The sequence below is a fragment of the Lygodium microphyllum genome, chromosome 16, assembly GCF_053477565.2.
Source record: "Lygodium microphyllum isolate KBCC chromosome 16, Lygodium_microphyllum_v1.1.10, whole genome shotgun sequence".
NCBI classification, from domain to species: Eukaryota; Viridiplantae; Streptophyta; class Polypodiopsida; order Schizaeales; family Lygodiaceae; genus Lygodium; species Lygodium microphyllum.
The window spans coordinates 80,473,538-80,485,320 of NC_141150.1; the positions used below are offsets into that span (position 1 = coordinate 80,473,538).

General features: G+C 42.9%; 1 protein-coding gene across 6 annotated transcripts in view; it reads left to right on the plus strand.

Moving 5' to 3' along the window:
- Nucleotides 1-11,783, plus strand: part of LOC148023028 (lysophospholipid acyltransferase LPEAT2-like) — a 54,695-nt gene that overhangs the window by 8,720 nt on the left and 34,192 nt on the right. The gene's annotated exons all lie outside the window — the stretch shown is intronic.

Below are 11,783 nucleotides of genomic sequence, written 5' to 3' on the forward strand. Positions count from 1 at the left end.
AGCCTATTTATAGGCTTTGTTTTCAACAGCCTCAGTCAGTTGTTTTCAGAGGTTTTAAGCTACAGACCGTGGAGACTGCCCTTGGGGTTGACGGAGACTGAGATCTTCGAGGTGGAGACATATGCAGATATTCTCTTTGCACCCGTATATATTTCTGTGTCCTTATACAACATTCTTCATTGCAGATTTTTTGTGTTTCACCGTCTCTCTCTCTCTCTCTCTCTCTCTCTCTCTCCCCTCTCTGTTCACTCTTTGTCTTGGTCATTCCCTTCCGCATTGCTTCACTCTTAGAAATCTTGGGAAGACAACAAGAGAGCATGAAATGGATGCATGGGAGTCAACCACCTACACAAATTATTAGACTGGATGATTGGCATGAATATGCTTGCACACATTATGATGTTCATGGCTGAGAGCCTATGCCACTCCCCTCAACCCTAAAACTACCAAATTGCAGATTTTACACTGAAAAAAAGTGAGGAAGGCCATATGGAAACTGAAAAATAGAAAAGCCCAAGATCATGACGGTTTAGTAGTAGAACACTTCATAGATGCCTGAGATATCTTGGCATCAACACTGGCTCTCATCTTTAATAGGGCAGTTTGTGAGGGATTTCCAACCAATTGGTCTGCAGACCATACTATTGTGCCGCTCTTTAAGAGTGGAGACACCGTGCTACTTAGTAACTATCGAACCATCATGATTGGACACATATTGGCCAAAATATATGGCTCTATTGTGGAACAAGCATTGAGTGAATGGGCCAAGATACATGGCTTGAGATCAAAAGGCTAGGCTGGCTTTAGGAGGGGATATACAACTCTAGACCATATCTTTACATTGAGTACAATCATGGAAGTAGGCAAGGCATTCAAGAAAAAGATCTATTGCTGTTTTGTGGACTTTTGCAAGGCCTTTGACATAGTGCCACGCGCTAGACTTATGAAAAGAATGCAAGACATTGATGTGCCCATAGAGATACAATGGAGTATCTATGCCTCAAATGAGACAATGACAGGTAGAGTACGGACACTTGAGGGCATCTCAGATATAGTCAATAGTACCATTGGGGTGAAACAAGGCTGCCCACTTTCACCAAGACTATTTGGGTTGTACATAGATGAAATTTTAGAATATGTGGACACAACTAGTGGGGCTAGAGCCAGCCTAGATGGAGTGTTGATACCATTATTGCTTTTAGTAGATGATATTGTACTTGTATTTGACTCACTCGAGGGACTAAATAGACACTTGGATGCATTATCAGCTTTTTGCAGGGATAGAGACCTTAAGGTGAACCTCAGAAAAACTAAAGTTATGGTATTTAACACTTCAGCTACTTGGGTGACGAGAGTTGAGCACCAATTTACTTTTGATGGAGAGTTAGTGGAGACGGTCAGGCGGTATGTTTATTCGGGGGTTAGATTGAAGGGACCATAGTTCTCTTGGAGAGAGACATCATAGGCTCGTTTAACAAAAGCATATACAACCTTAGATGCATTGGAGAGGCAATGTGCTCACAAACAGTTTCATGAATGACGCACCAAACTATGGCCTTTTGACACCCTGGTTACACCCACACTCCTATATCAGGCAACTCCACACGAGGAGACAGCCTTTGGGAGACCAAGACGGACCAAAGAAGGAATATTATGACGGGTGGGAGCATATGGAAAGAAATGTGATCCTAGAGAGTTATAGTGTCCCACATGTAAAACCCTAATTTGGGTGACCCAAACTTTCTATAAATATGCATGTCGTCCACCACTCTCCCTTAATCTCGTTTTTGCATGTTTCAGGAGCCGTATCTTTGCGGCCTACAGCTCGTTCACAAAGGATATTGTGGTCACAGCTTCCATGAGCCATCTGCTACCATCTGATACTTGATCCCAACCTTCCTCACGTGTTTGTAGTTGTCGCCAGGTTTCACAAGCTGTTGCCTACAGTTGGGTGATGTCACCTACAAGTAGTAGTTGTCGCCATGATCTTCTCTCCTTTGAATGCTGCGTTTTGGGTCTTTGGTTGCCGCCTTGGCATTCTCTCAACATTGTCTGCTGCATTTGCACCTAACAAATGTTGTGCAGATTTTCTCTCTCCTTAGGTACTTGCTTTTTTAGTCTTTCTCTCTCGTGCATTGTCGTCTGCATTAGATCCAGCCCTCCTTGGCTGCGTTTGTTGGTATTCGACACTCGAAGGCTACCTTTATTGTGATTTGGGATCCGTTTAGAGTACGACACACTCTATAGCTCATAACCTTTGCCTTGATCCTAGAGATACGAGAGTTCGAGGTTCAATATTCATTGCATATCATGTTTGTTGCATGAGCACTATATGCTCATTATTCATTCACTTTATTATTCATTGTGTTCAGTGTCTCTGTGTTATCCTAACGCTAACTCTAACCGTGTTTTGAGTTTATCAGTTTGTGCTTTGTTGTATAATTGGTTTTGTGTTCTTTGCCTTTAGAGCATTTCTTCACATTGTATTAGAGCTAGGCACTCTTTGAGAAACCTTGGCCTTTGATCGAAAAGCTCATTTGCAAAAGCAGAAACAATAGAAGGTCAAATGACTTCGAACACATTCATAATACTGCTTCAATCTCCACAGCCAAACATGGAAAGAAATGATCAGGTGTGGGCCTTTGAGCTTGCTAGTGCTTGATCTGATATGGGCGGAGAACCATCGGACTACCACGGAGTTCACAAACTATATCAAATTTCTATTGTTGAGGATCTCATCCTTGTGCATAGGGCTCAACAAGAGGTTGAAGGTAAGCTTGAGTTTTCTCCTTTAGATTCAGTACACAGAACTAATGATCTTGTAGGACCTTCGGAATCTCCACTTCAGACATGGCCATCCACAAGTGGAACATGGCTTGGATTATACATCACTTCCACAATATTTCTTTTCTCCAATGCCAGATATGAACCCTAATATTTTAGATTCTTTGCCAATCGATTCTATATTTTCTGCTAGATCGGAAGATGCTCATCAAGAAGGGACTCTTTGAAAAAAGCTTTGGTTTGTGAGTATTGAGGAAGATAGGTATTACTTTATGAACTCAAAACTAAGTAAGAAGCTAAAAGAAGAACTTGTAAGTATTTCTACCCTTCCTTCTCCTTCCAATGATTTTATTTCTCATGGTCAATATGGAGTAGGTGCATTTATATCTATGCAATGGACAAAAAAAACCTATGATGTTTCCCACAACAACATCCATTACAAATCCAGTTGGGCTCCCTCCTATCCCTCCCTCATCTTCCGCTGCACCTTCCTTTTCGCTTCCATTAAGTGCACCCCATCATCCACCTCTATACACCACACAGGGAGGTTCTACACATTTAGGCAAAGCCTTTAGGACCTCTACATATTCGTTTTCGGGTGATGTATGTGTGAGAGAGGCTCCATCTCCCATACACACTACCTCTACATATTCGTTCGGATGGTGTACTTGTGACAGAGGCTTGATCTCCCATGCACACACTTTCGGGCTATCCCTTTGGGAGTGTATACCAGACATACTCGAGTGTGGATCGTTTGGTATCACAGTTTGCCTCTATGGCATTACTTAGTAGACCATCCGATCATTTTGTAGTGCCCGAGCTGACATTTGCAAGGGTATTGTGTCCAAGTGCCTCCACCCTCAACTATGGTATCATATGGATCTATGTCCATTTTGATATCTCTGCAACAATTAGTACTCATTGGACATTAGCAGTCTATTTTTGTCTATCCACCTTTATCCCCTCCTCCTTATCCACCACTATCACCACCATCTTATCCTCCATCTTATTCCATCTATCCATCTTCACAGACACCTCATTTCTCTAGTTTTTTATCCGCCAAGCATGCATTTAATGACAAGACTCATTTCAATGGGTCAAACTACACCACTTAGTCAAATTTGAGGAGGTATGTCTTAGACTCTTAGAACCTATGGGATTTAGTGCAAGGGTTGGAACCCCAACATGATCCTACCCTTGTTCTATATGAGGTTGTCTGGTCATGGAAGACTCGTAATGCCTTTGCTATTGTCGAGCTTATGGAGGGCTTATTGCCTGAGTTTCACTCTCAGCTTCAGCATTTCGCCTAAGCATCCGAGTGTTGGGGACACTTGATTGACCGCTATGTAGTTCGAGATAGGACCCATCACATCAATTTGGATTATGAGCTCCAAAATTTTAAAATCACAGACAAGGATGACTTGAAAGTCAAGTTGGTTGAGTATCGGCGTCTCCTCGTCGAGCTCTCAACCATTGGGGCTCCTAAGTGCTCTGACGATCAAGTTAACCTGTTTTTCAATAAGCTGCCAAGAAAATATTTTCATTTTGTGTAGTAGGTGATTTAACAGTCTCAGATGCCCATATTTTATGATTTTGAATGTTAGCTGTTGCATTACGCATGGTTGCTCGATCAATTTCATAACACGTTCTCGATAGAGGAGTTCTAGTTGCATCTTCTCAGAGGGGGTAACATGGCAAGGGCATCCAAAAATCAAATCAAAATCAAAATCAAAATTCGGCTAGTGTATAACAAGATGTTCCCTCGCAGGGGAATTATTCACTTATCCAAGCACCCTTTTATAATTATGTCATCTTGATAGTGTAGATGAAGTTACAAATGTCCATAATATACAAAATGTATAATAAATAATATTTGATAGTGAAAAGTTGTAAACATCATCACTACCACTATCAAGAGAAGAAAACCGCCGCCTCTCAAACTGGAAAGAGAAGTAAGAGGAAGGCACCTTCTCCCTGTCAATTGGAAGAAGTAGAGTAGGGTGTACCAAAGCCGATCCATGGTAGAAGATACTATAGAAGCGGCCAGTTGATTGCCCTGGTTAAAATATATGCAAAGTTGTTGCTATCATGATGGCACAAACTCTAGGCGAATGGTGCCTAGCTCAACATGCTCTTTGGTGAAATGGTAGTGAACCGCCATGTGTTGTGTCTGAGGGGAGATGATAAGATTGCACGTAAGGGCAATGGCATTCTGATTGTCATAGTAGACAATTGTAGGCGACTCGCAAGGAAACTGAAGTGCAGCCAACAAGTTCTTCATATAGACGGTCTCTGTAGTGCCATCAAAAATATCCTGATGCTTTGCCTCAGCCGTGGAAGCCGCCACTATCTCTTGCTTACGGCTGGCCCAAGAGATGGGTGCCGTGCCCAAGGTGTAAAGGTAGCTGCCATGTGAATTTCGGGTGTTAGGATCTCCCGCCCAATTAGAATTAGTGTATCCTTGCAAGAATAAAATCATGACCACAAGTCAGTCCAAAATTATAGGTACACCTTAAATACCTTAACACATGAGATAAGCAATCCAATGAAACATGTGAGGCGCATTAAAATATTGACTAAGCAAACTAACTGAGATCCAATCCCTATCCCCCCATGGCACAAGAATGGCACACTATCAGATCCACTTTTTTCAGGTTTTTGAGGATGGTTTCATCACTCAACCAAGTTACATGGATACACAACTACTTCATGGATTGCGCACAATTATTGGTTAGATCCGCACCTCATGCCACCACATGAGGATTGAGATAGGAAGATGGAAGGGCATACGGATAGAGAAATGCATATGCCCACTATGTGACAGAGAGCTAGAGACAGAGGAATACTATATTTGCCAATGCACGGTATATTATGATATGCGAGGCAAATACCATTGTTTGTTTCGAGAGGGTTTTTGGACCCTTGAGACTGATCATTCAATTTGAGGATCAAAGATGCTTGGGTTTCTTCCTTTTGAAGCTACAAAGGTGTAGAGTAGCTATTCTATGGAGGAGGAGGTCTCCATAGCTCGGCTCACATAGACAGAGAGCAGTCACTGACTTTTTCATTGCTACATGAGGGAGTATGACACATACCACTACTATTGTCACAGCCTACAGGAGTACATCATCATTGGACCTCATCTTCTGTAGGTGTCCCTTTGGATAGGGTAGTGGCACTCAGCCAGTCTAGGTGCCCATGTCCACCCAGACGAAGGCCTGGATATCCACACCACAGACAAATTAGAGTCATCATTGAGCACTAGAGGAGACATCTGTCGAGATGCCTCAGCCATGTGGAGATACATCTCCCTAGAGGACAGACATCTCATTGATGGAGAGTTTCGTTTTTCTACTTTTACTTTTAGATCATCGACATGTTTTCTTTTTATAGGATACTATTTCACTTTTCAGTCTTATAAGTATGTTTTCCATCTTTTCTCGTTCCAGATGAGAAACACACAATCATTATATGTATTGCTTTGGTCTAATAGGTCACATTGGCCTTTCAGAGACGTTATTATACTCTTTCTTTCTCTCTATCTCTACGCAACAGAGATGAACAAACGTCTCTCTTTCTTTCTCCACATCTTTCTCTCTTTCCACTACTAGTTTGATAGTTCTCTCCCCCCAATTGGTTCGAGAATTTCAAAGACTCTAGAAAAGTTAGACTCTGTCACTCTTTCTCTCTCCTTGATTGATAAAGTTATTCTCTCTCCTTGACATGAAGATAAGATTGATAGTACAATTTGTCTTCACATTGAACACAATGTTAACATTCAAATTAATGGTAACATTCATGTAAACATTGAATGTTAAGATGATAGTAATATCTAATGTTACATTAATATTAAAATTAATGGTAACATTAACATTCAATTTTAAATTGACAAAAATCATTGCCAATCAACTACAAAATTTCAGCTTCCTATGATGGTTTGCCATAGTCTTGGAGTGGCAGCTCCCAGACTTCAATCATCAGAACTATTAAAATTTCTTGCACACAAACATCACCCCAACGCAAAACCCAAGCACGAGTACTGGACAAGAAACATACCTTGTCATTGTACCCGCCACTTGTAACACATGCCCCCTATGCACATCCCTTGTGCTAGCCACGCCCCAAACCACCCTTAAGAAAATATAGGCGTACCTATTAGGCATGAACCATCACGGTTTTGTGAGCAAAAGTGGTTTTGTGCATGTCAGTAGATCTCGTGTCCAATCGCAGGTTGACGTTTTGATACCAATGAAATGCTCCCTTAGGATCCAACATGCACACGGGACATGACACTAGCCATATCCACAAATAAAAGGGGTTGTGGACATTAGACTCACCTTCTAGCCATAGGGCCAATCAGGCTCATGAGTCACTTGGAGCTTGGGAGGTAGTAGCACTCCTGGTCACAACTACATCCCAAGGGTTGGCATCCCATACCACCAGCCCATACCATCTTGGTGTATGGATGTGTCGCCCAACGGGCCAAGAGTCCAAGAGTGGTGATTACACAATGAATGTGTCCAATAGGGTCTTGAGTCCTATAAATAGGACTTGGTTGCCTTAACCCTAAAGTGCCCTCTTTGTTGGAAAAAAAAAAATAAAATTGCTCTGACATTGCATTCGCACTAAGTCACTTCATGACCATTGTAACTAGTGCCACTAACACCATCCAAATGTCCAAGGACATAACACATATAGGCAATATCATTTTTAAAAGGAGTCATGTGGTAGGAAGTGCCCTTGTTCACAAACCACTCATAAGGTTGTGGGGCCATTGTCGCTGCATTAAAAGCCGCTAATATCGAATCCTCAATCACCTCTAAATGTAGGAAGGTTGTTGATGAAGGAGCATCCACCACTCCTGAGTCCTTTGTAGATTTCTCCTTCTAGGTGTCCTTGTTTGTGTCGGGGCACTCCTCCCTTTAGTGACTTGTCTCACCACAAATGTGACAAGTAGCTGGTGCCATTTCTTGATGGCATGAAGGATGGCCAGCATTTCCTGATCATAGACATTCATAACCCTCTCATTTTTAGCCAGCTTTCGGCTCTCAAAAGCTATGACCCCATGTTCTTGCAGCAAGACTGCACCAATTCCTCTTCCACTGGCATCACACTGAATGGTGAATTCCCTAGAAAAATCAGGGCATACCAAGACTTCACCTTTTGAGCATTCTAACCTTTGAGTTGTTCCTATCGAAACCAACTCCTTTCACTTGAGGGTGTCTGTCTGCCCTGCAATCAAGGTAGAGTAAAATGCACTAGATTGGGGCAGTAATTGTGAGAGAAGAGTTATCGTTATATCCTTTGAGGTAATTGCCTTCCTTGTGTTTTGTACTCGCATTTGCAGTTGCCAAAGCTTATTGACATGCTCCCACATCACTTCATCATGGTCATCCAATTGTACAACTCATCTAATTCTAGCCATATCTCGCAAGCAATGGCCAAATTGTCTATGTGGGCTATTAGGCCGGTGTTCATGAGAGAGAGGAATGATTGGATATAGGCATTTGGCTTGTCCCAATATGCATGTACCTTCACCAACTCAACTTTCTCACTAGAAGAAAGCTTGGATAAATCAAAGGCTATAGGACAGTCTATGGCCTTGGTCACAAGTCGCTAAATCATAGGATTCCAAGATGGTAAGCATCATTACCCGCCATATGTGATTATTCTCCCCATCAAGTTTTTGATCTTGAGGAATTGTTGGCAACACGAAGACCTTATGGTACATAATAGCTGGAAACTCCACGTTGAGTTCTAAAGACATTGTCATCTGAATAACTTGCATAAAAACAAGGGCAGCCCTCTTTGACTCCGAAAATGCAGCTTGCTAGGGCTTTCTTTGCTTGTCCTGAACTAGTTTCAACTGTTGGAGGCAATGAAAACTCAAGATCTGTAGTAAAAGGCTGAAAATGCAGCCTTTTCTCCTTCACGAACAGCAAAAACCTGCAAAAAATCAGCAACTTTGCTCCTTCCTCCCGCTTCTCTGCTTGTCTCAGTCTTGTGTTGATACGCAACCTTCCTACTATCCCTCGAATGTTGAAAACACAACCTTTCATTGTGTGAAATCTCCTCTTCAGGTTTGCCCACGATCAATTAGCCCTTCTACGTTGCTTTGATACCATGTTGGAGTGCACTAAGTGCATAAGCGTATGAACGGAGTCCGGACTGAAAAGAGAATGAACATAGAAAGAAAGAAAGAAAGAAAGATATATCAATGTTTACATAAGGCCAATGTGGCCTATGAGACAAAATCCAGAGTACATCCATGTCTAATGTCATCTCATCAGTAAGGTAAAGATAACATTACAAATAAGTGGGTGGCCTATGAAACAATACTGAAAATAACTATTTTATGAAACAATATTGAAAATAACTATATGATGGGACTATACTAGGGTTGAAACATGTGTAGTGTTATTCCATCGAGAGAAAAGAAAAGAAAAGGAAAGGAGAACCAGATCTGATAGAACCATGCACAAAAGTGTGGTGGGGACTATGGGCTGTAGTTGATCTCAAGATCTGCACATGATCTCAGCTATGATGCAGTCCCTAGCTGCTTCACTGATATGCACGGTGGTGAATCTATAGTGTCTCGTGATAATGGCTCTAATCCGACTGTGGTGTGGCCTCCTCGGATGTGGTCCTGGTAGACGGGGTCGTCGTGCTCGACGAAGGGAAGTGGCTCTATCCAATGTGACACCATGGTGTGGCATGTAAGGTGTCTGGCGGGGTGGCTTTGTCTCTGCTAGGTTGGTAGTGTTAGTAGGGTCGGCCCTGTAGAAGAAGTCTGTCACTGCTCTCTGTGTGTGTCCCTTTGGGTGAGTTGGCCTCCTGTCTCGGAGTCGGCGTCTCTCGAGCTCCAGGAGGAAAAGACCTAGGCATCTCTGGTCCTCGTACTCCATGACGTGACGAAGGGGTCCAAATCCATCACGGAAGAGGCAGTGATACCGTCCTCGTATGTCATAGTATACTGTGCATCTGCATATGTAGTGCTCCTCCGTCTCAAGCTTTCGACCACAGAGCTAGCAAGTCCTATCCTTTGCTAGGGTATTTGTCCATCTACTTGTCTCCATCTGAAGCCTATGTGAGGAGGTGCGAATCTGTCCGATAGCAACCCGTACGCTATGGGAGAGATGAGTGTCCATATATGTTGGCCGAATAGTGAAACCATCATCAGAGAGACACAAGAAATGACTCCTGTAGAACTCCATCCTCGATCCTAGAGGGAGTGGTGGATCCATGTCCTTGCTGTCTCAATCCTCAAGATATCAGCTCTGATCACCTGGTTCAACTCTGATCGGCTGAGAGAAAGTGTAGGGCAGTTAAGGCTGTAATCCAAAGGTGGAAGACAGTCAATATCCAAACCATGTAGGCTCATCCAAATAGTCATCCGTGAAAACCAACAGTTCTTCTCGCCTCAGCTGCTGCTAGCTGTCTAGATGAGGTTAGTGCCAATCTAGAGTATCTATGGCGTGGAAGTTTCCATAGTCTGTGCCAAAAGGTCACTGCCCTGAAGAGTGCCTCGGTAACTATAGGTGTTGCCCCTAGCTCTGCTCTAACAATGGGATGTGGAGTGGAGGGCTTACTCCTAATCATGCGTGCTATCATCATGATCAATGGCCTTTCCATGCTATCCCAACCATCATAATAATCCCTCTCTATTCCAATCTGATCAGTGAGTGGGCTAAGACGCCTGTGGTACAAGTTGCAACCCCATACCTCTGCTCCATATAGTAATGTAGGTGTGACTTGCCTCGTGCAATGCATAGACACCCCATCGTATACCCTCTGGTACTCCAATGTCCTGCAATCTCTGCATGATGCGTGTACGAGGCACTGTATCAAAAGCTTTGCGAAAGTTTACAAAGCAACAATAAATCCTCGTCTCGGGTTCGACCCTCCTCAATAATGGCTCTAAGTGTGAGAATATGGTCCAGCGTGGTATATCCTCGTCTGAAACCTGCCTGTCCTTGTGCTCTCTTGCCTTGCATTTCAGCCCACTCACTGAGTTCATGCTCCAATATAGATCCATATATCTTGGCCAAAGTATGACCGATCATGATAGTCCTGTAGTTGCTAGGAATCAGTGGATCACCATTTTTAAATAGCGGGATTATAGTATTGTCTGACCAACTCATAGGGAAACGTTCACATATGTGCTAATATGGGTGCTAATATGTCACAAGCATGTGAGATGTTCTGCTACTAGTCCATTTTCATCCAGTGCCCTCCCATTTTGTAATCTATAAATTGCATCCCTAACCATTTTCCATGTGAAGAATGACCATTGTGTTGGCCTACAAGCTTGTGGGGGCTGCATAGGTGGCTGTCGTGGCAGGTTATACAACTCTCTCCCATAGTCAAGCCACGCATGTGGTGATGTAATCTGTATGGGGGGTTGTCTTTCATGGAACATCTTCCATGCGCTTTTGCTATCCTGCCCCAAAAATAGCTGATATATCTCTGCTTCTGCTTTCGCTAAGTAGTCTCGTTTCTTCTTCCGCACAAGGCGTTTGAAGAACGCCTTTTCTTAGCGATGTGTTTGAGTGCCTAGCTCCACTTCCCTGTGTAGGCGAGCTCGTGTGACTCTACACTCATCATCATACTGGCTATTTTGGGGAGCAGTAGATCGTGTGGGTCTACATCGGGGCAAGGTGTGTGGGAAAGCATACATGGCTGATCCATGTATGGCCTCTGCTAAATCCCTTGTACATTCTTCCAACGATCTACTCAAGTCCAATGTATGTAAACTGGTCTGCAAAGAACCACTGTAGATGTGTGAGGTGTCTTCTGTAAAGTAGTACTTAGGATGTTTAGGGAGGCATGGTGTTTCATGTTTCATATGTACACAAGAGAGCAAGAGTGTCAAAATAGTATGATCTGTTGCTATGCCAATTGGTCTCTTAGATATCTTAAAGTTTTGGATGTCTGGTATCAATGCTGGTGAGCCTATCAAGTAGTTCACAGTATTTGCCCCTCCTTTGTGATTCAAACAT